This window comes from Varanus komodoensis, unplaced genomic scaffold (assembly GCF_004798865.1).
Source record: "Varanus komodoensis strain SLA01 unplaced genomic scaffold, ASM479886v1 scaffold5, whole genome shotgun sequence".
Lineage (NCBI taxonomy): Eukaryota > Metazoa > Chordata > Lepidosauria > Squamata > Varanidae > Varanus > Varanus komodoensis.
Window position 1 is genome coordinate 22,728,322 of NW_025336087.1, and position 24,144 is coordinate 22,752,465.

Sequence of the window (24,144 nt, forward strand, 5' to 3'; positions counted from 1 at the left end):
TCTGAGGAAGCTTTACAAATAGCTGAGGAAAGAAGGGAAGCAAAAGGCAAGGGAGAAAGAGAAAGATACACCCAAGTGAATGCAGAATTCCAGAGAATAGCTAGAAGAGATAAGAATGCCTTCTTAAATGAACAGTGCAAAGAAACAGAAGAAAACAATAGAATAAGGAGGACGAGAGATCTCTTCAAGAAAATTGGAGATATGAAGGGAACATTTCATGCAAAGATGGGCATGATAAAGGACCAAAATGGCAGGGACCTAACAGAGGCAGAAGAGATTAAGCAGAGGTGGCAAGATTACACAGAAGAACTATACAAGAAAGAGCTTAATGTTCCTAATAACCACTATGGGGTGGTCACTGAACTGGAGCCAGACATCCTGGAATGTGAAGTCAAATAGGCCTTAGGAAGTCTGAGCAACAACAAAGCTAGTGGAGGTGACAGTATTCCAGCCAAGCTATTCAAAATCTTACAAGACGATGCAGTAAAAATGCTACACTCAATATGCCAGCAAATTTGGAAAACTCAACAGTGGCCGCAGGATTGGAAAAGGTCAGTTTACATTCCCATCCCAAATAAGGGCAATGCCAAAGAATGTTCAAACTACCGCATCATTGCACTCCTTTTCACATGCTAGCAAAGTGATGCTCAAAATTCTACAAGCTAGGCTCCAGCAGTATGTGGACCAAGAACTACCAGAAGTACAGGCAGGATTTTGAAGAGGGAGAGGAACTAGAGATCAAATTGCCAACATACACTGGATCATGGAGAAAGCTAGGGAATTCCAGAAAAACATCTGCTTCATTGAGTATGCTAAAGCCTTTGATTGTGTGGATCACAACAAATTGTGGCAAGTTCTTAAAGAGATGGGAGTACCAGACCATCTTATTTGTCTCTTGAGAAACCTATATGCGGGTCAAGAAGCAAAAATGTGAACTGGACACGGAACCACTGATGGGTTCAAAATTGAGAAAGGAGTTCGGCAAGGCGGTATACTGTCACCCTGCCTATTTAACTTATATGCAGAGCACATCATGAGAAAGGTGGGGCTAGATGAATCACAAGTTGGAATTAAGATTGCTGGGAGAAATATCAACAACCTCAGATATGCAGATGATACCACTCTAATGGCAGAAAGTGAAGAGGAACTAAAGAGCTTCTTGTGCAGGTGAAGAAAGAGAGTACAAAAGTGGGCTTGACACTCAACATTAAGAAAACTAAGATCATGGCATCCGGTCCTATCACTTCCTGGCAAATAGATGGGGAAGAAATGGAGATAGTGACAGATTTTATTTTCCTGGGCTCCAAGATCACCGCAGACGGGGACTGCAGCCAAGAAATTAAAAGACACTTGCTCCTGGGCAGGAAAGCTATGGCAAATCTAGACAGCATACTAAAAAGCAGAGACATCACCTTGCCAACAAAAGTGCGTATAGTCAAGACTATGGTTTTTCCAGTTGCAATGTATGGCTGTGAAAGCTGGACCATAAGGAAGGCTGAGCACCGAAGGATTGAGGCCTTTGAATTGTGGTGCTGGAGGAGACTCCTGCGAGTCCCTTGGACTGCAAGGCAATCAAACCGGTCAGTTCTAGGGTAGATCAACCCTGACTGCTCTTTAGAAGGCAAGATAGTGAAGATAAAACTCAAATACTTTGGCCACCTAATGAGAAGGAAGGACTCCCTGGAGAAGAGCCTAATGCTGGGAAAAATAGATGGCAAAAGAAGAAGGGGACGGCAGAGAATGAGGTGGCTGGATGGAGTCACTGAAGCTGTTGGTGTGAGCTTAAGTGGACTCCGGGGGATGGTGGAAGACAGGAAGGCCTGGAGGAATGTTGTCCATGTGGTCGCGATGGGTCGGACACTACTTCGCGACTAACAACAACAACAACCTGTTCTGGATGGGGTTGCACTCACCCTAAAGGACAAGGTTTGTAGTTTGGGGGTGCTCCTGGATCCAGATTTACCACTTGAGGCACACGTGGACTCAGTGGCATGGAATACCTTTTATCAGCTTAAACTGATATACCAACTACAACCCTCTCTGGACAGAGGGAGCCTAGCTACAGTTATCTACACTCTGGTAACCTCTTGTTTGGATTACTGCAATTTGCTGTATGTGGGGCTGACTCTGAAATCAGTCTGGAAACTTCAACTGATCCAGAATAGGGCTGCTAGACTGTTAAAGGACCTCTTGAGAACACATTTTACGAGTCTTCCTTCAGCTGCACTGTCTGCCAGTTGAAGTTTGGGTCTGATTCAAAGTGCTACTACTAGTGTTGAGGTCCCTGCTAGCCAGGTGACTTACAGACCCACTAAACCAAGTGCCAATAAGGTTCAGTCAGGCGGAGATTCGTTCAGTTTTCTTTATTCAGCTGAGCAAAGCAACCGGGTGTCCACTCCCTACAGGCAGGCAGGAAGCGATGCACCCCTCATTTCACCAACTCATCCTTCTTATACCTTTTTCCTTAATCTGGCCCCCATTGTTCCCTCACCCACTGTTCCCTCTCAGGGTCTGCCTGACCCTTGCATATCTGACTTTGTGCTGGTGTTTACCTTACAGGGGAAACGTGATCACTACATGTCAGACCTTGCTTAGGAGGTCTTCTTCTTCACACTACCTCCTTGTCTTACTTTATCAACATTCTTTTGCCTCCCCTTTTTCCTCTCCAAAGCAAGCAGTTTTACAAAAAGCAAATGGCGTTTGTTAGGCTAATCAAGCTCCTATGCAAGTGGCTTTTTACAAAAGCAAATAGGGTCAGTTAGGCTCCTTCACTAACATTCAAAGCACTAATCAGCTTGGGGCCAGGTTATCTGAAGGATCCCCTCCTCCTCTGCTTACCTGCTGAGATTTTTGGGGGCATCTTTGGGGGCTACGAGGAGGAGGGCCTTTTCAATTGTCACATCCTGGTTTCAGAATGAGCTCTGCAAAGAGGTGCACCTGGTTCCTGATTTGTATTATTTTCAGTGCCAGGTGAAGATATTTTCTTTTCCCAGCACTGTAACAGTTTATTTTTTTAACTTTGTTTTTATATATTCCATTTTATTTTGTACTGCTGCTGAATAATTCTATGCATATTCAGCATATGAATTCTCTGCAGAATAATACAAAAGCAATTGCTATTATGGCTTTGTTCTTTTAAATTAGTGTGCGCGCGCGCGTGTGTGTGCACGTCTGTCTGTCTGTCTGTCTGTCTGTCTGTCTTTTATACTTTTGTTCAATTTTTGTTAACTGCCTAGAAAGCCTGGGCAGTATAAAAATGAAAGAAATAAAGATGGAAAATGTTAATTTTATATGGTAAGCATGGTAAGCTGAACCTCACTTAGGCTGTTTCAAGATGATGCTTATATGGTGCCATCACCCTGCCTCTTTTGTAGAATTTTATGGGGAGTCCAGATTCTTAACTTCCAGTAAGAACCTCCCTTTGTGTTCCCATGACTTCTTCCTTCCCCTCCCCGTCATACTGTGGAGAATCCATTCAGGAGAAAAAAGTTACTATTTAACTTTATTCATTTGTTATATTTATATCCCACCTTTTTTCTGAAAGGAACTCAAGGAAACTTACATAATCTTCCTCCTCCTCCTCTCCATTTTATCTTCACAATAGTCTGGTGAAGTAGGTTAGACTGTGAGTCAGTGACTGGCATAAAGTCACCCGGTGAGCATTATGGCTGAATGGGAACTTGAACCCACCTCTCCTGAGTCCAGTCCAACACTCAAACAAACAAACAAATGAACGAACACAAAAACCCTCTGGAAGCGTATATAGTCCTGCATTGGAATGTATACACATGTTTAGATACACAGAACTTTGGCTGTTAGGAGGTATAGCAATAAAATGAAATAAATAAATGAAAATGATCAACTTCTGGCTCGCAGATTGATCTTGTTAAACCAGATCCAGGACAAGGAATGGGCAAGATATCTAAACTTCTCATATGAGATGTGGAGGATTAGAGGTACACTCAGTGTGGTATGACTCTGCTGGTGCTTCCTTTCCAGGGAATGTTCTAATGGCAGGTGCAGGATGCAGAGAAGATAAAGCAGAGTGTGCAGAAGCATTTCTACATGCATTGAGTCTGCCCTGGCTATCCTTTGCAGGTGTACCACTGTAGGCACAGGGTTTTCCTGCTTGCAAAGGACTGCATCATTTGCATCCATAGGTGAGGTGACTGTGGATGTGAGCTGCTCCTTCTGTTGACATGAATGGGAACGCCTTCAGGCACAGTAGTCTACATGCACTTTGAAGCATAGTTATTCATGGCCCTGAATTAATGCAGTATAGCATTTGTATAGCATGTAATTTCTCCCCCTGTGTCTGTAATGCTCTAAACATATAACTTGGAAAGGATTACAATATGCATTTAGCCTTCGGGAAGATGCGAGGACATCTGAGCCACTTCCAGGACCTCAGTATATCTGTGGTATAATTTAAAATGGTTCATTTCCAACATGAATCAGCCTTTCTTTGAGTCTCTTTTTAAGGTCACTGAAGATTTGGGAGCATCCTGCAGGACACTTCTGCACTTCAGCAACATAAAGAGGGAAGTGCCCCTGAGTTCAGTACTTTGAACAAAAGCCTGGGTGTAGGTGTCGCATGGATCCACCCAGATGTGTTGGTTCTCATCCAGAGGAGTTTTTCTGGTATAACACGCACCAGAAGCATAAAAAGACTGCTTAGTCACCGCTGCTTGTACTGCTTCTGCTGACTTGTCAAGTTTATAAACCACCTAGAAACTTCAGCTGATCAGGCAGATTATCTTACAACTACAAGGAACATGCCTAACTTCAAGTATTTGTTTTCAAGGCATAGAAATTAATGTGTCACAATTTGGTAACTTTGGCCCATTTGTTTAATTCCTCTGCTCTCTACTCCAATTAGGACTTTTGCTGTGTCGTTTGCTCATGACAAATTATGTTCCTTTAATTATATTTAGCCCATAGACAACAAGAATGAAGTGAAGACATGATAGAACTCTTCATATACCTGAAGAAGTGTACTATAGAAGAGGAAAGAGACTTATTCTCTGCTGTCCCAGAGGACAGCATTAGCTTCAACAGGTGTGTAAAATCTACACCAGGGTAGAAATGTCTTGATGGTAAGAGAAGTTCCACAATGGAACCAAGTACCTACAGGCATACACCATGCTGGAGGTCTTCAACTAGAGGCTGGGCAGCCATCTGGGGAATAAGCAACCATTTTGGGCCATGAGCATATTTGGTGTTATGTGAAACTGCCCTGGGTGCCACCACAAAATGGCTGCCATGAGAGATATGGCAACAGAAAGTAATCTGCCCAAAGGACTGAGTGCAAGGCAGGAATAGAGTCTAAGCCCCAACACTCTAAATAACAACACTAAAGGCAACTTTGCAGCAAACTCCACTGCCAGTAAGAAAAAGTGTTACTTAAAAAGTAAGTGAAGTGGAGAAGAGTGCCTTGGCTGGCACCAAGAGAGCTGCCTAGGGATGAAGGGGAGGACATAGGCTTAACACCTGCAGATATTCCTGCCCATTGGTTAAATTAGCTAGAGCTGATGGAAGATGTACAAAGTAATTGGAGGTCACCAGATCTGGTAGGCTTGCCTAGATAGCCTACAAGCCTCTACCAATTGTATGAATAAGATTCAGTCGTACTGAAGAAATAAAAATACAAACCTGTTGAAAAATATATTGTTTTGAGCCATTGACCATATCAACTGAAGTGCCTTGCAAGGAAGATCAAGGGAAAAGTTATTATGAGCTATATTAAAACTAGGCAGTGATGAGGACATGCTGAAGTTGCATCTTTAGTTATTTTCTGTGTACTGGGAAATAAAAGTGTTAATTTATAAATTATACAGAGGGTTCATGACATCTTTAAGAGGAAGTGACTGTAATTTGTTGATCTTCTTGGTGCATTCATCTTGCTTTCAATGGAATACATCAATTGATTGGTCTGTGATTTGCCAAAGTATCTTCATTTGTTAGGCCTTCTTTATTCAATATGACTGTGGCCAGACTTTCCTAACCTGAGACCCACTGAATATGTTGCACTGTAACTCTCATCATTTCCAAAGAGTTGCCATCCAATGTACCTGGAGGGCTTCAGGCTGGGGAAGACTGTCTTAGACAGTTTCTGTTATCATCATCCAGACATCTACAGTTGTGATGAAAGCTTACATTCCTCACACCTAAGTCATAGACTTTTCCCATGTAAAAATCTTCCTGCCTTTTCTTCCCAAGAGGCAAGCTTGAACTGTGAGATGTTGATGAACACATGAATGCATGTAGACAGTGGAGCGATAGCCAGGTAAGTGGGACTTGAATATTATGGTTTGTGAATAAAGCTTTATATGTAGCTTAGGGATGAAACAATTTCTGTATATATTCCCAAGAGAAATAAACAGTAAACAACATTTTTACAGATTTTTGGTACTAATTAAAAAGGTTATAAAATAATCTGAAGTGAGCAAGATAAGTTCAGAACAGCAGTGATCCTACAATCATCAGTGATGTTATTATCTGAAACACTGATGAGCATTGATCTTACCCTAACCTGAAACATTTTGCATGGGAGTTCCATCTATGTCAGGTGTATTAACAAGATCACAGGCCAAATTCAATTTAATCGAAACTCTTGAGGACCACTTTTCAGTGATGGATGGAGCTGAAGGAAAAATGGGCAGGGTCAAAAATACAACAAGACCCCCCGCCCATCATCTTAAAACTCTTACTTAAAACCAGTAAAACTAACCTTTAGGAAAGGCATTTAAGCCTTTGACAATAGAGAAAAAATGTGTGAAAGTCAGGGAAGCACCAAACATTTGGTTGTCAGGGAACAGGGAGTTCCCTGGGGATCTGCTGAGGTTCAGGGATCTGGGGATCTGTGGTAGGGAGGATTTGGCCCCAGGCCTGAGATTTGTCATGTCTGATCTATACAGATGGGGTGGACACTTGGATCTCATTTTCAGTAACAATTTCTTGTTCTGTAATATTAATTTTTATAATGCCTGAAGGTGTGATGAATAATAAAACTTCTAATATCTAGCATGTATTTTTGGAAAATCACGACATCTTCCAATTATTCTTTTTTCCCTCTACTGAAAACATTGCCTCAGAGTCTCTTAATATGCAAGACACAGCTGGTCTTAAGCACTGAGCACTTGAAGTAAATGAAATGTAATTGTTCCCTAAAGTTGCATACATTTTAAAAATCACAGGCAGGCATGAAATCCATTTTAAGATGTTGGTATGTTAGAAGAAGTATTAGTAGCACAGTTAACTAGCTGGATCGAAACACTGAAGTTTCAAACTAGGAGAAAAAGAACAGACTTTTAATTTGAAGTCTTCCAGTGGCATTTCAGTTACAGACATACGTATACTGAAGGGTGTTAATGGCATGTCAAATATGGCTCAGTGGAGAAACTGCAGGAATCTTTATATAAATAATCTTATGCCACAGCCCACTTCATGGTCCACTGTGGGACACACACAGTTTCCACAGTGTACATCCATACTAGAATATTGCAATATACTGCGGCCTGCCATTGAAAACATACATGCAAGAGGGTATCCAGCTCTGTTCTTTTTCTAGCTGATCAAATTTCCTCTCCTCCTTCAGTGCTCCAGATCTACTCTAGAAGATCAAAGGGCACCCCAGGGCAGATTTTGGGGGTGCACAGTGTGCTGCAGAGGGTAGAAGAAACACTTGTTGTGCATGCAGTAGTTTGCTGGCATGACATGGGGCTTACGCTCCAGACAGATGGGCCTAGAGATGTTTTGGCCAATAATTGCCATCACCATTTGCCAGCACAGCCAATGGTGTAGGATAATGGGAATTATGGGGGAGGGGTGTAATCTGGAGGGGCATAATTTGCAAATCCATTCTATAGCATCTTTATGTTGCCATCTATGTACAGATTCTATACATATCCGCTCCTGGCTGGGAGTTTCACCATTTATGAGGATGTGGAAAAAGAAAAGCCAAGGAAAGGATGATGAGGAATTGTTCTTAATTAAATTACTTCTAAAAAGAAACATGCTTGTTTTCTCAAACATTATGTAGTCCAAACCATTTCTGAAACTAATACTGAGAAGCTGTGAGAATAAGTGGGAAGTGTAAGGTCATGTCACTCCACAGACAAAATGCAATTTGCAGCTGTTCTGATAAACAGCTGCAAGTTTCTGATAGTCACATAAGCACACCCATTTCTTCAAATGAATATGAAAGGTGATGTTTGAGACAAATTTGAAACAAGGGTAGAATAGTGACTTCATAAATAAGAATTGAAAGTATCTTTCTGCAGGCTGGTTCACATGATACAAGGGTTGCAGCTTTTTTTTTTTCCTTTTTGACTTGTGTGGTCACAGCAAACAGACTGTCTAAAGAAAAAAGAATCTGAGAGACATTCCAAGTTGTGCAAATACACAGTAATGTGAGCCCTCCACTTCCAAATTATGTTTTTCTATGTTCAGAGGAATCTGTGTTACTGCATGCATACTGTTTGAGTAGTTTGGATGAATATCCTCTGGAGGCAAAGCTCATTATTCTGTCAGTTCATTGTCTAAGTGATTGTGAGTTTACATGCAAAGGTGATTTCAGGGAATAAGCTGTTGAGCCTGTATCAGTTGCATGGCATGATGATTAAGTTCTAATTTATTTGGGCTTTGTTTTCACAGCCACACCCATCCCCTTTCTAAATTGCAACAGAAATGGTTGAAAATAAATGACTGTAGCTCTTATTTCAGTTTTTCATTTTAGAGTACCTGAGACTACCTTATTGCAACCTTCTGCAAGGCATATGAAAACCTTCCCCTTTGTATTCATCCTTTCATCCTGGAGTAACCAAACCCTTTAAACTTGCACTGATTGAAGATAATGAAGTAGTTCTTCCTCAAGGCCTTGCTGCCTGGTACATTTTGATAGGGATGGATTTACATTCACACCCTTGCAGAGAACCATCTCCTGCACTTGTTCCTGCTTCAGCTACAGATGTTTGTCAGGGACCAGGAAAGAGGTGTGTCAGTCTTTTAAGTTCCTCTTTGCTTCACTGGAAAACATAGCTTAGCTTCATGTAAATGCCAGTCATGGCATGCATCTGACTTCTCTCACTCACACACACACACACACACACACACACACTCATTGAAACACATTTTCTTTTCTGAAATAAAAGCGATTTTTGTGTTGCAGTTTGGTACTGTTCAGATGCAGAGAGTTGAATCCAGATTTAGGCATTTGCAGCTGGGCTGGTGGAAGCAGCCATTCTTGCACCTTCCTCCCCACTACTTCCCTTCCAGTTCCTTGAATATTTATTTATTTATTTAAAACATTTGTATCCTGCCCTATACGAGAAAAAATCCCAGGATGGCTTACAAAATTATAACAATAGCAACAACAAATAATAACAAAAAATATAACAAATAGTATCAACAGCAAAAAAACAAAAAACAAAAAAACACCGTAAACAACAGAAACATAATATCAGCAAAAGTCCAAATCAAAATCAGAAACAAAAGCAAAATCAAAAAGCGACTGTGGATGTTAAAACCAATTAAAATTTCTAATTCTTAAAATGACGGGTAAATAAAATGGCATACAGTGTCAGGGAGCCCTGCTGAGTTTTGATGTGATGGGAAGAAGGTGGTATTATTGAAAATCTGACGGAGGCATTGTCTGTGAGTGAAGTCCTTCGGACCATGGAAAGCAGATCCTGGATCCAGCCAAGCCTTTGCCTTGCCCTAGTTAAGAAAAGAGTAGGCTTTCAGTCAGATGTAGTCACCTTAAGGCTTTCCGGCTGGTTTTGTCTACAGCTCTCACAAGCCCTAGTCAGCATAACCAATAATTAGGGATCATGATTGTGAGCCATCCCGAGATGCCATGCATAAGGTATGGCATACAAAAGTTTTAGATAAATAAATACTAAATCATGGGAGTTGTGGGCAAAAACAAATGGAGGACCACAAGTTGCCCACCCCTGCTTTAAATGAAGCGGATGGGAAGGTATCAGTAAAAGCGATATCTGCATCCCATAAACCAACTGGCCTCCCTAGAATGATCACAAAAATGTGTTGGAGATTGGTGGAAGCAATGCTTCTGGACTCCCCTTCTGCATGAATTGTAGTGGCCTCCTTATCTCCCAGGAATTCTAGGGGATCTACAGCAGAACATTTTCTGAAAAAACTTGCTTCTGTCCATATGGTCATAAGGAGATAGCCAATCTTTTGTAAAAACAAACAATCCCCCTTCCTATTATATTTTAAATATTTATTTATTTTATTAAAACATTTCTATGCCGCCCCTTGCCAAAGCCTCGGGGTGGCTCACAACACAAAATAAAATACAATAAAATACAAAAATAACAATATAAAATTCACAATATAAAATAAATAACAATATAAAAGAATATAATGTTTTATGTTGGCGACATACAGGTATGTGAGGGGATGTCACATGGAGATGGGTAGAGACCTGTTCTCCCCTGCAAAGGAAGGCAGGACGTGCCCCATCGGAGCAAAGCTCAGGGAGCCAAGGTTCCATTTGGATGCCAGGAAGCACTTCCTGACAGTCAGGACCCCGAGGGTGTGGAATGGGCTTCCACGAGAGGTCATTGAGGTCCCATCGGTGAGGGTGTTCAAGGATAGGCTGGACGTCCACATGGTGGGCATGTCGGGAGCGGAGCCAGCTGGAGCCAGGGGTCAGACTAGATGGCCCAGGAGACGCCTTCTGACTCACTCCCTTTTCTATGTTTCTATACCTTTGTGTAGTGAAGAAATGCTTAACAACTTGCAGTCTTTGTGAGAAAGGTACAAAGGGACAGAGTGAGTTTAATAACATATCGAGTTTTATGGAAAGTAGAAATTAGAGACTGAAATACTTTATGTCTTTACTTTCATTTCAACAATCCTTTGAAATAATATCTGTTAAAAATCCAGTGCCATCTTTGACAATATCAGTATGATCAGTCAGGTGATTTCATCTATCTGGTTGGCATCAGAGATCTCAGCTTTAAAAACACAACAAATAACACATAACTCTTCTGTTGTTTTGTACTAATGTCTCGCTTGGAAGCATCATCCCAACAAACAGCATCAGGAATTTCCACACCCAGCACATTAAATCCATAGTACATCTACCACCAACAGTAGTCCTCATTAAAACAACAATATACATTTATTTAGAGACAGAAACTGAGGGGGCATTTTCTCTTTCATATAGATAAATTTATTTATTATTTTATTTATTTATTACAAGCATTTATATTCCATCCTTCCGCACAAGCTCTCAGGATGGCTTACATAATATAAAATTCTGGAATACAGTAATAAAACTACAATTATTAAAACATCTAAAATTCACTATAGCTACACTGCCTGTCATTTCTGTTAGTTTCCTTCATGATGGCAAAAGAATTATCATATTAAATGTTAAAGAAAAGGTGCAGTACCGTTCCTTAACATGATCCCAGACAGTCCCATTCACCACCATTTCCTCATTAGCAAATATTACCAGACTGCTAAATTTGTGTATCTGCATTCAGCAAATTAAATTTATAAGTGGCCTATCATGTGGAGGCAAATTAGAATCCCTGAGGTTAAAACACAGTGCAACCATCAAATAGCATAAGACTTCCAAATGTGTTTTTCTATTTTATTTTTTAACCACCCCCCCACCAAAGAAAGAAAGAAAGAAGGGGCAAATAAGGCTGGAAAAAACAATAATGCAATGTAATTTACCATATTTTTCATTCTATAAGACGCACCTGACCATAAGATGCACCTAATTTTTAGAGGAGGGATCCATGGAAAGTGTCCTTATAATCACAGGCACATTCCCCATCACTTCCCCCTAGGCTTCATTAAAAGATGGGTTGCCATTTGAAAACACACACCGACCTGTGATTAACAGCTCTCACCTGCGCCGGAGGAGGGGGGAGGAGCAGGGCCACTGAGCACGTGCTGGCCAGGTGTGGAGCAGCCAGGCCGGCAGCGTGCCGGCGGTGGTCTTCCGGGCAGCGCGGCGGCGGCAGGTCTTCCCGGGTGGTGGGGGTGAGCGGTCCATCTCTCCGTGCGGCCGGCGGGTTAAAGCCCACAGCTCCTCTTCCTCCGCACCGCTCCCCCTGAGCGGCACAGCTCTCACCTGCGCTGGAGCGGGGAGGGGGCGGAGCAGCGCATGCCGAGTGCATGCCGACCAGGTGGTGCCATGTGGTGCAGGCAGGCCGGCAGCGTCCCGGGCGTTGGGCACACACACATTCGCTCAATAAGATGCACAGACATTTCCCCTTACTTTTGAGGGGGAAAAAGTGTGTCTTATAGAGCGAAAAATACAGTATATACAGCCTGGTTGTCCCATCAACCTGTCTTGGGTAGATTTATGAGTCACAGCAGAAAAGAGAGGATAACAAACAACTCAGTCATTGGTTTCAACTGATGTGTAAGCATTTGTAACAAAAGCAAGTTATTCCTCACTGCCTTTTTTCACTCACAATGTACAGTTTGTATCTGTCGGCAGAAAGCATTATAGCTTGAATGGGAAAGGAAGGAGGAAGCTTGCTTAACCAGTTTTTAATTGCTGTTCTACTAGTCAGAAATGGGCTCAGTGAGCACATTCTATGTGGGAGCCTTAGTGCAGGATTCCCTCTTGGTTCATGGTGGCTGTGAATGATGGGAGTTGTAGTCCAGCATGTCTGCAAGTATCAAGAGGCCAGGGACTGGTCTAGTACTTTAGAACCCCCTGCCCAATGTGTACATATGTGTGTAGGTTTCACGCGCACACTGTGTCACACTGCTTAGTGTTGCAAGGTGGACTGTGGGTGCAATGGGGACCGATAAGCCTGTTGCACACATACAGTTCCACAGAAAGGTAAATGAAAATTAATTATTTTGCCCTAATGTTTGCTAATTTTCCACCTTACAGATGTCCCAGAAGGTGAATCTTTGTTGGGTCCTTTGCAAATAGACCGTTGTTTGGAGAGGAATGGTTGTTCATTCATTTAAAGCATTGGTGTGGTATGTTGTCAAATGCAATTGTCTGCATAGGAATAAATATGTTGCCATTTGCCATCTTGAAATCTAATGATGGATGAGGTTGCTTATGCTGCTTAGGTCTGCTTCCCGCAGTAAGATGGCAGATTATCCCCTGATAATCTGCCATCACCTGAAAAGCAGGTGATATCACCTGAAAAGCAGAACTACATCACCAAAAAGGAAGACAAAAGAGGATACAGATTTGCCTAATTGCGCATGTGCTAATATATATGTATAGATGAAAATTTAGAAACGATTGCTCTAATTTATACACAAATGCAATATTTAAATTGTAGTAGGAAGGACTTGAAGCCAGTCTGCTCTTGAGGTGCTGAACACTGATAAGCAGCTTCAAGGTGGTGGTCTCTTCCTGTGGATGCCTTCAAACACAAGGCTACCCTGTGAGAGCCCTTCTGATGGAGAACCGTCCTCTGTAATGTAGGACACCTGCTACTCTGCTTACCAGTTGTTAATCTCAACTAGTGGGAAATCCCATCGAAACAAGAGTGGCTAATACGTTAACCAACAGCTTGGCAAGAGCTGTCATGGTGCCTAACCAAAGGGTTGCCCCCGAGGTGTTGCAGTCCCTTCCACCTCCTGCCGCAGAGACCTATCATGATTTCTCAAGTGCTAGTATGTACAAACCCTTGCACTGTGTCAGGCCATGGGCCCAGTTTGCTCAGTAGTGTTGACACTGATGGATACTGGCTCTCTAGAGCATGGGTCCTCAAACTACGGCCCGCAAAATGGATCCGGCCTGCCACGGTCATCCATCCAGCCCGCGCCGCCGCCTGCCTCCCGTATATGCTTGCTTGCTCAGAGATGGTTTTGGATTCGCTGGGAGATCTCTGAGCAAGTGAGCCACCGCTGCATGCGCACCCAATGCTGCCTCATGCGTGCCCGATGGCACCTCACCGGCCCACGCCCCCAGGCACCACCACCTCACCGGCCCATGACAGTCACTGCAGCCTTTCAACTGGCCCCCTATTCAAAAAGTTTGAGGACCTCTGCTCTAGAGTTTCCAGCAGGATTCTTTTTCCTAACCCTGCCTGAACGTAGAACCTTCTGTGTGCAAAGCAGGTACTTTATCACAGTAACTTGCTGTTCCTTCCTCCAGTCAGCTTTGTATAGGACCCTGGGGCAGTCAAGAAGGGGCTGTGAAGAGAAGGCTACAGGTGAATGCATCAGAACTTTTTGAGATGAAAGCTTACCATAGATCAATATGACCCTCCCTAATTTTTTTAATCTCTGGAAATTCAGATGAGACCAACACTGTCAGGAAGAAAACAGGTTGTTACAATGCCTGTCTAGAGCTTTATCTCCTACATGGTACCTCTTAATTCACCCCTGTGCCAGGTGGACGCATTTTTTGTGGAATCATCACCACAGCGTTGGCAAGTCAGGGCCTGCTTGACCTGTGATAGAAGGGATTCTCCTAGGGTAATGCATGATGTGTCTTGTGATAGGTTGGTTGTTTGTGATTATGAATTAAGTTGGGGAATTCAAACAAATGCCTGTGTAAGTTTATTGAATGCGCTACAGTTTCTTTCTCTTTCTTCCTTTTGTCTGAAGGAGAAAATCATACACACGTTTTAGCATTCTTATGTAGTGGTATTTTCCCCTGCTACAAACCAAGGGAATTTCCCACAAGGAAATGCAAATTACAATTTCTAGAGAGTAGCCATATAAGTGTTTGATACAGTATCTAAGAGATGAAAAGCAAAGTGGCAGTTTAACCTGGAGTTGGAAAATTGCACCACCCTCTTTTTGCTCATACTTACTTTCAATGGGTGTGAGAAGTGGAGTTTTTATTTAAAATAGTTCTTTAGTCAGGGCTAGACAGGATAGTCTATAGAGGATAGTAAGCCACCTGCCTAACTTTTACAAAATGAATCAGTCAGTTTCTCAGTTCTGAAATTATCTGAGAATGTGCAACATAGGAGTTCATTCAGCATTTTGGAACAGTATTAAAATATATGCCCCATAGTTCCCCCTCTGGGCTGCACATTTTTCCTAGGTACACATGTCTAAGGCTAGGATTTTGCTCCTAATATCTAATCCTCTTTGGATACTTGCTTCGGTAATGCTCAGTAGGATTAGTGTTATCTGTAATAGCTCTTGCAATACAAAAACAACATTTACCAAAATACAACAGAGACAAGGATGGCTCTGAATAGGTGCTGTTGCTCCCCATCTCCTCCTTCAACTGCCATGTTCCACTGCTTGCATAAATCACCAGAACTGCTGCTTGTGAGTTTGTCAGGCATCATTTCCCAAGGTATGTGGAAGTGTTAAGGTGGCCATATGAGCTCTTTTACGGAAGATAGTTCTCTATTCGAATGGCTGCCAGGGAAATGCTGTCTAGTTTTAAGATGCGCCTTATTTGAAGGGCTGCCAGTTCAAGTTTTGTATAAATATAAGGAACCGTCATAACGAAAAGCTGATCCTTGAAGTTGCCCCTCAATTGCCCCTGGACAGCAGACAGATCAAACAGCACAGGCAGCCTATCACAGTAGCAAGTAGGTATTCCCTTGAGGACTATGATCTCTGAGGGGAAAAATAGGATGGAGGGGAAAGCAACAGCAAGTGAAAAAGCCTCACAATCATGGGAGGGGAGAGGGGACAAATTGGTTCTGCCGCAGAGACCCCTGAGCTACCTTTGCGAGGACTGAGGAGGAAGTGGAGGGATGGGGAGGGGGAGGGGGAGGGCTATGACCCATGGTGAACACAATTGTTTGTTAGGTTCACTATGGGTTTAGACTGCAAACAGCCCACTGTGACTTATTGCCAGGGTGGGTTAGCATGAGGTTCCCAGTTGCCCATTGACTGGCCCAAAATCATCCAGTATGTTTTGTGACTGAGGGCCAAAAGAGGCATTACCTTCCATGTGTGTCCAGCAGCAATGTATTTTTAATTTTTATTCTAGAGTTGGCATAGAATCCTTAATCTGGACTGAGACCCTAGCATGGGAGTAGGGGGCTTTTAAGATCCAGATTATGCTCTTTGTGCTTACTTCGGAATAAAAGCACACAAGCTCCAAGTCTTAGCTCCTGGACACACATCTGAAAGAACATCTGTCTTTGGCCCTGCCCAGACATTCAAAGCCACCTTTCCCCATTTCTAGTCCAGTGATTTACCACTACTAGATATGACGGCAGATGTGCGCAACGTGAGAGCTGTGACCCAAGCATGTTCTCTGGTGCTGCATTTGAGCACACCTCTCTGTTTGCAAAAAGCTGTTGTTTGGACCAGCAAAATTCCTTACGAGGAATCTGGCCCTGCTTGAAAATATCAATTCTGGAATGTGCTTTGATGATAGCTGTTTTTTATTTGTTGGTAAAACCATGCACTTGAATGTACATTATTTTAAAAGGATCTGCTCAACAACAAAGTATCCATTTTATCACAGACGAATCAATATAAAGGTTATTTGGCCATCCATAGGCCCAACAGCCAGAAGTGACTGCTACACATCCAGCGAATTTACACTCAGTGCATTGGATGAACATGGCTTTTAGTAAAATAAAAGTCTTCTACAGGCATCTTAAAGTCTAACAAAAAGATTCTGGCATACATTTTTGTGTCCACTTTGTCAGATGCCTGAAGTGTTACCTTGCTGCTTGGTGTAGCGGAAGAGATGTAAAATAGATTATCAGAGTGAAATGAAATGCAAAAAGTCAAATCCATGATGTTTACCTTGATGTGTGCTGTACACAAAATGGTGTTGGATGATAAAATGAACCTGCGTGGTGAAACAGTTGTCAAGAGTAAAAGCAAAAAGGGGAAAAAAACCCCAACCTTTGAGAGTCTGCTAGTGGTGTACAATCAAAAGAATATTTACAGTTTATTGAGACATAAAGGAAATACATCCAGCATGTAGGCATCCCCAAAGGAACTACCAAGATGGAGTCTGTACAAGATGCTTTTAGCAATTCCTTTTGCAGCATGCCAGCCTTCCAACTTTTTTTAAAATCAGAAATAAATAAAAATCAAGAGGGACAGTGAGCACAGTGGATACCAAGAGTGTATTCACAGGCTTCAAATTTAAGATGTCAGCACTAAAGAATCAGTGCAGGACTTATGTAAAACAATGTTCTGTATTTAACCAAGCATGCTTCCAAATTCCCCACTTCCTGGCTCAAATTACATATTATAGTAAATGCAGCTGCCCTGCCTTTTCTTTCTTATGCTAAAGTAAATGTGCAGAGCCTTCATCTGGTTCATGGTGCCACCCGTGGAGCCCTTTTCTTAAAGGCCCTGCATATGGAGGTGGGAGGCAAACATCAGCTATAGAAATAAGCATACACAGTTTTCATCATGCATGGAGCTCTATGTCTAACAGCTGAATGACAGGCAGAAATTCAGTAGATGGATTCCCCACCCCCCACCCCAGCAACTTGCTGCTGCTGGGTGTAGTGGAAGAGATGTAACACAGGTTATCAGAGGGAACTGAAATGCAATGATTTGCAAATGGAAACCACACTTGGCCAAAATCTGACTGTCATACAGTTATAGTGCAGGCCACAGAGCTGCATTTTTTGATCTTGCTTGCCACGTAAAGCTGCACTTATTTGATAGCTGCCTGTCACGGATATGGTATCTGTCCCTTACAAAGAACATAGGATGCTTTTCCATTATGAGGTACAAGGTTGGAGGGTGGTAAAAGCCAAACTGCAGCATTGAGATCTAGCAGTTTTCATACAAAAAGAAGCACAATAAAGGAGCTGGCCACCCTCAGACATAGTCACAACCGATGTCACAGTTCGGCCACGCTGGCTGCTTCCTGTGCTTGAGCACATGGCCAAAATGGAGGTATTAACCTGGCTTTCTGCTGTGTATGAGCAGATTCCAGCAAAAAAGGGAATGCCTGATGGATTATAACTACTTTCGGTGGAGAATTGAATGATATTTATTTTAAGAGCAAATCTCTGTTCCAGTAGGTAAAGGATCCTCTGTTAATTGATGCCTGCCACACAAGTGTTAAAAGCACTGGAACATTGCCAGAAGAAAAGTAGCAATTCAAATCAATTCATCCTTGAAGACAGGTTACTGCACTGAATACCACAGTATTTTAATTTTTTACTTCAGCTAAACAAGAATGAGTGCTTCCACATAGAAGGTGTCTGGTGCTACCAATCAGAAGATGTTGTGCAGCACTTTCTTCTTTTCTTAACATATTTTCTGTGGAAAGCAAAGCAAGATGGAAGAAATGGTGTGGAACGCATAGTAGGTTTACAAGTGAAGGGAATGACATTTTGACTCCACCCCCCCCCCGGGAAAATTCCATAAATGAGGTAGGATGTGTTCTGAAATAACTCTTTGGAATGAATGCTACTGACTCCATCTTGGGTTGAAGCTAATAAGCCAGGTATCCTCATTACCAGCTTCAGTTAAAATGGGAGAAATGCACATGAATGGGGTTGAGAGCTATCACTTAAGACTAAATTAAACAATTCCATTTCTAAGGGATTTCACAAAATGTGCTCCCCAAAGGGAAAGTTGGGGGTAAAACATGAATTGCTGGACAGCAAGAGAGATACCTGATGAGGTACCTGGCTACCTACCTGCCATGAACTCCTCATATTCCAAGGCGATCCAGCCTTGAAAATTGTGTCATAAGTCAGTCATTGGTGTGAAAGCTCATCTTTTGTTGACAGAATGGAGAAAGTCAGAAGGACCCGGTGGGATCTTGTTTCCAGCAAGGGCAGCCATAGTCCCCAAGCCCTCATTTGGTTGGCTGGGCTGACGGGCTGACTCAAGGTTTTATCCCACAGCGAGCAGCACCATCTGCAGTACTTGAGCACACTGCCTGCTTCATCAAAGCTGTGCTGCTGCAGCCTTCCTCTGAAGCGTCCCAGAAGCCTCCCATCTGGGCAGCCAGAGCCCCCTTCTACCCAGAGGCCTGGTGCCAGGCTGCTGAGAGCCCTTGCTGCCTTGCCTCCCTCCCCTGGCCGGGATAAGGTGCCATGCTGTGGCTGAAACGCCCGAAGGACCAGCCTCTTTCCTGCTGAAATCGCTCTGCTCTGCGCTTGCCAGAGCAAGGTGACATCACTGGCTGTCTTGTGTCCCACAGTCAAGGCTACCTGCTTCTCTTCCTTTCACCTGAGCCCAGAATCACAGCACTCACTATTTCTTGTCTGCAGGGAAAGTGATACTCTACCTGGACATTCTTTGTACAAAATGTAGCCTCCATTCTAGCTTTTCCATATGTGTATGCTTCAAGCCTTGGGAAGCTGCCTTCCAGGAGTTATGAAAACTACTCCAAGGCTAGTAGTTCAGCTTCTCCAAGAATGTAGCTAATTTCCCCATCTAAGGAAAGCTTGCTGAAGGTTGGAGTATCCCCATCTGGTGTAAGTGTGAACAAATCCATTTGCTCAGCTAAGTCTCCCCAAATCACCCTGTGCATTTTTAGCTCTGTAAACTTCAGTGAAAATACTCTTGTGGAGTTCCTCTCTTCAAAGTGTCTGAATGTGGAGCTCCTTGGATGGGAATTGCCTTCTTAGTTGTAGATATATTATTTGCTAATGGCTACAGATTCCTTCTAAGTGGGTGTGTGAGTCTTGTTAGAATATGTGCAAATTTAATGCATGGGTCTGTCATAATGCAATCTGTGTTAGTGCAAAAAAGCATCCAGTCTCAGCAAAAGTGTTTCAGTCTAATAATTTAAAGGATTCAGTGAACAGGCTATGCAGATGCATATATTTAATAAACTGAGGAAATAAATAAGGAATAAAAGAGTGGACTCACACAAAACCCCCAATTCATTTATATATTTGATTGGGTACTCTGTGCAACTGCTTTTGGATGCTAAACCAACTGTCCAGACCTGGGACAAGCCTTTGATCTCATCCTGCATGTCTGAACTCATTTGGTATACACGCTTCCTTTTTTCCATTTGACTTTTTGTTTGCTATATTTATTGATAATTTCTTTCTCCTTTCTTTGCACTTCTGTTTTGCTTTTTTCATTTGTCCATATTTCTCTCTTTCTCATCTTTGATTCATATATTTTTCTCTGTCCATTTTTCTTTCTCCTTTTCATTCATTTTTCTTTCAATCTATTTTTCTATATTTTCATCTCTGTGCCTCCCCTCCCCTCCCCTTCTTAAACCATTGTGTCTCCATCTGTCCATCTGTCCATCCATCCATCCATCTGTCTGTCTTTGTACAGGCAGTCCCCGGGTTATGAATACCCAAGTTACGAACATCCATAGTTACTAACAAACTGCCACAAAGCCTATTAATTTAAAAATGTGGGTTAAAGACAGAAAGTTTGTAGTAACCAATGCAGAAGCCAGTTTGTTATGCTTTTGAAACTTTTTGGCAGTGTCAGTTGTTTTTTGACTTGAGCCTACCCAAGCCAGTGTTTCAGATCATGTGTGAAACACTGTCATCACCATAGAGAGAAAGTGAGAGAGACTAAGCATGCCTCCTCTCCCCCCCACACCCCCATTCAGAGAGGGAAATCTCTTTGGTACTTCCCTGGTACAAAGAGGAGGTGCTGATAAGTGAAAGGGAAGGAGGAAAATAAGGACACAAGGATGTAATAAATGAAGAGGAACCCTGCTGGATCAGACCAAGGTCTGTGAAGGAAAGGGAGAGGCAATCCAGTACACATCTGGTCAACATCTGGTCAACTGCCCAATTTGGACAGTTTCACTTAGGGGTGTACTCACTTTTGTTGCCAGCGGTTTAGACATTAATGGCTGTGTGTTGAGTTATTTTGAGGTGACAGCAAATTTACACTGTTGTACAAGCTGTATACTCACTACTTTACATTGTAACAAAGTGTCATTTCTTCAGGGTTGTCACATGAAAAGATATAATAAAATATTTACAGAATGTGAGGGGTGTACTCCCTTCTGTGATATACTGTATTTGACTTAAAGACGTTCTCAGAAATAGAACACATGCATAACCCAGGCCCTGACTGTATTCTCTTTTCATTTAATGCAATCTTCTTCATGCACTGGTGCATAATGCCCACATTTCCTATAAACATGTATTGGAAATTTTGGCTTGCTTATTTTAACTCTTCAGCCTGCTCTTATGATGGCTACAGTGTGGAAAAGGGTGGCATAGTGATAAATTTTGAAGTGCAGGTGCTCATTACAATACTCTCCATAGCTACACTGTCAAAGAGACCAAAATTTAAGGCAGCTATAAGCAAATATAGACAAACTAGTTGCTTTCATTTTCCCCACAGCAAATCTTTTGTAAAAGCCAGTGGGCCTTATTTGCTTGTTAAAGAAAAGTCACCCCAAAATATTTTATGTTACAATAGGCCTAGCTCAGAACAATATGTTGTTCTGAGAGAATCCATTTTTCTCCATCTGCTGTAAAGATTGCATCTAAGCTCAGAGGGAAGAAGAAATTTTGAGGAGGGTGGCGGCGGTGGCAGATGACAGTGGAATCTGTGGATACCCTTCTTGAGGAAAACTTTAAAGGTAGATTTGTCTTAGCTGTCCTGAGCAGCCCTTCCCTCTTTAAGACTCAAAACAACCCTTTGAAATGCAGTTCTTTTATTGAGACTCTACAGATAACAGAACAGTTTGAGCTCTAACTCACCTTCAACCAATGCTGAAAAGAGACCTCTGCTCATGGAAAGAGTTGAGTCTAAACTGGAAACTTCCCCTCAGTCCTCCCTTTCGGTAAGCTTTCCAGCATTACTCTCAGGGTGGCTGTTGCTGCCAGAAAGTAAGAGGACCCAAATGGTGAAGGCCCTCATCTGACCATCTAATTTCATTGATGCCTCCTCAGTGCATCAAGCACTGGGTCTCGTACGTGCCTCCCCTTCTGGAACAAGCGGATTCCTCCACTCAGCCTGAGAAGCATTGCTAGGCATGGTTGAAGGTGCTTCAAAGGCTTTCCTCCTCGGACTCCGACTCCTCCTGTTCGGAATCTGATGACCGCTCCCACTGAACAGTCTGCAGTGTGTGAGCGCCTGCCCCACTCTGTCCATCAACCTTGGTTCCAGCCACGCAAATCAGACTATGAAGTGACTTCAGGGGTACCAAATCAATCTTCAGTAGGAATAGAAATGCAGGGGACTGTGCTAAAGAAGTAATGTTAAGCTCCTCCCTTTAGCCAAAACACAACTGGGGGAAATGGTGATAGGCTTCCCACCCACAGCTGCACAAATGGAGAGTTCACAGCAAGTATGTAAAGTTAGAACTCTGTTTTCTGGTACTTGTTCCATTTACCTCTTGCCCGCATCTTGTTGTGTTCACAAAGAAAAGATTGTTGGTGGCTGCTTCTGAAGTTTGTTCACAGTGTCTTTACCAAGAGAACTGCAGAGAAAGTCAAGTTATTTAAACAAATATTTATATAAAGTATTTTCATTTATTACTTTTATTCCCCCAGGTTTCTTCCAGCTCATTGTGACAAAGGCAATCCTTCCACACCCTCCTGTTTTATCCTCACTATAACCCTATGAAAGATGGTAACTGGCCAAAGTCTTCCAATGTTAGTGGGTAAACCCAGTGCTTTTTTTGTAAAAAAAAAAAAAAAAAAAAGGTGCTGGAACTCACGTCGCTGCTGGCAGTAAGCACTCAGCACGTTACCTCACACACCAATCCCAAGCCGAGCAGCGTCCCAAGCCGAGCAGTGTCCCAAGCCGGGTGGCACGGACACAAAAGCAGCCCTCAGGCACTATGTTAATGATGTTTGCTGCTGACCTGCTATGCCGACAGGCAATTCAAAATCACTTCGTAAAATCCATTGGAAAAAAAGGTGCCGGAACGCTGTTCCGGTGCGTTCTATGACAAAAAAAGCCCTGGGTAAACCACATTCCTGGCTAGGGCTTCCACTCAAGAATCAAGAAAGAAGGCCAGCTGCACAATGTCCTTCAGCTCTTCATTATAATCTTGTCTGGATTTTCTTGCCTCTTCCTGTCTAAAACAGGATATAAGCATTTAAGCAATCATTGCAGCTATATGAGCAAAACTTAATATATTGGCATTTGGCCTTCAGAAGGGTCCCCAAGGTGGTTTACAAGCAAAACATATATTTTAATAAAATACAAACAGGACAATAAAAATCTAAAACCTTTTTTAAAACAACGTCAAAAGAGAATAACAACAGTTCAGAAGCCATTAAAAGCATGACGTAGTAAAAATGTTTGGGGTGTCTGCCTGAACACCAAGGATGGAGCTGGTTGAACTAATTTTAGGAGAGGGTTTGAAAGTCAAACAGGCTGCCACCAATAATAATAATAATAATAATAATAATAATAATAATAATAATAATACTAAATACCTTGAGTTGTTTCATCACCAATCATGCTTCTCTTGGTAGTGGAATACAGAACAGGGATTCTGATGATGGCTAAGTTTATGTGGGAGTAGGCAATCCTTTAGATATCCTGGCCCCAAGCCATTTAGGCAATAGTCAATTATTGATTTATAGTTACTAACTAGCACCTTGAATTAGACCAGGGAACAAATTGGAAGGCAGTGCAGATGGAGCAGGATCAGTGCAATATGTGCTAAACAATGAGTACCAGAAAACATGTTGACGGCTGCATTTTGCATTAACTGCTATTTCCGTTGTTAACCCTTCAAGGACAGCTGCACATGCAGCGTGTTAGAGCAGTCTAATCTGGATGTGACTAAGGCAATCAGAGCGGCCATCTCCAGCACTGCTTCTCACGCCCTCTAAGCCCTAATGTCAGCTGTGCACAATTCTGTGGACTTGATTTTTTAAAAAAGCACATAGAAAGCAAAAGATGATAACATGGGCATTCTCACTTTAAATCGGGATGACTGAGATGTGGGTTGTGATGCACCTGCAGAAAATAAGTCATACAGTAGTGTGTCCAAGGAAATGATGTACCACCTTTCACTTAAGGTGCTTTCCACTCTTAACAGTTTAGCCCTGAAGTGCCAAAATGAAATTGTATGAATCCATCTTGTGAAAGTGAAGGCAACTTCTTACAAATACATACTCCAGCTTCTCCCATCACTTCTTTTTATTTTTATTGTGTTTTAGAAAGAAAATTACAGTCTTTCACTTTCCTTTTTCATACATAAGCTAATTATTATGCAGTTCAATAATGTACCCTGAAGGAAAATCACATAGGGAAAGAACTGGGGGTAGGGAGGTTGGAACAACAGATGTCTTTCATCTATAGCTGACAATTATC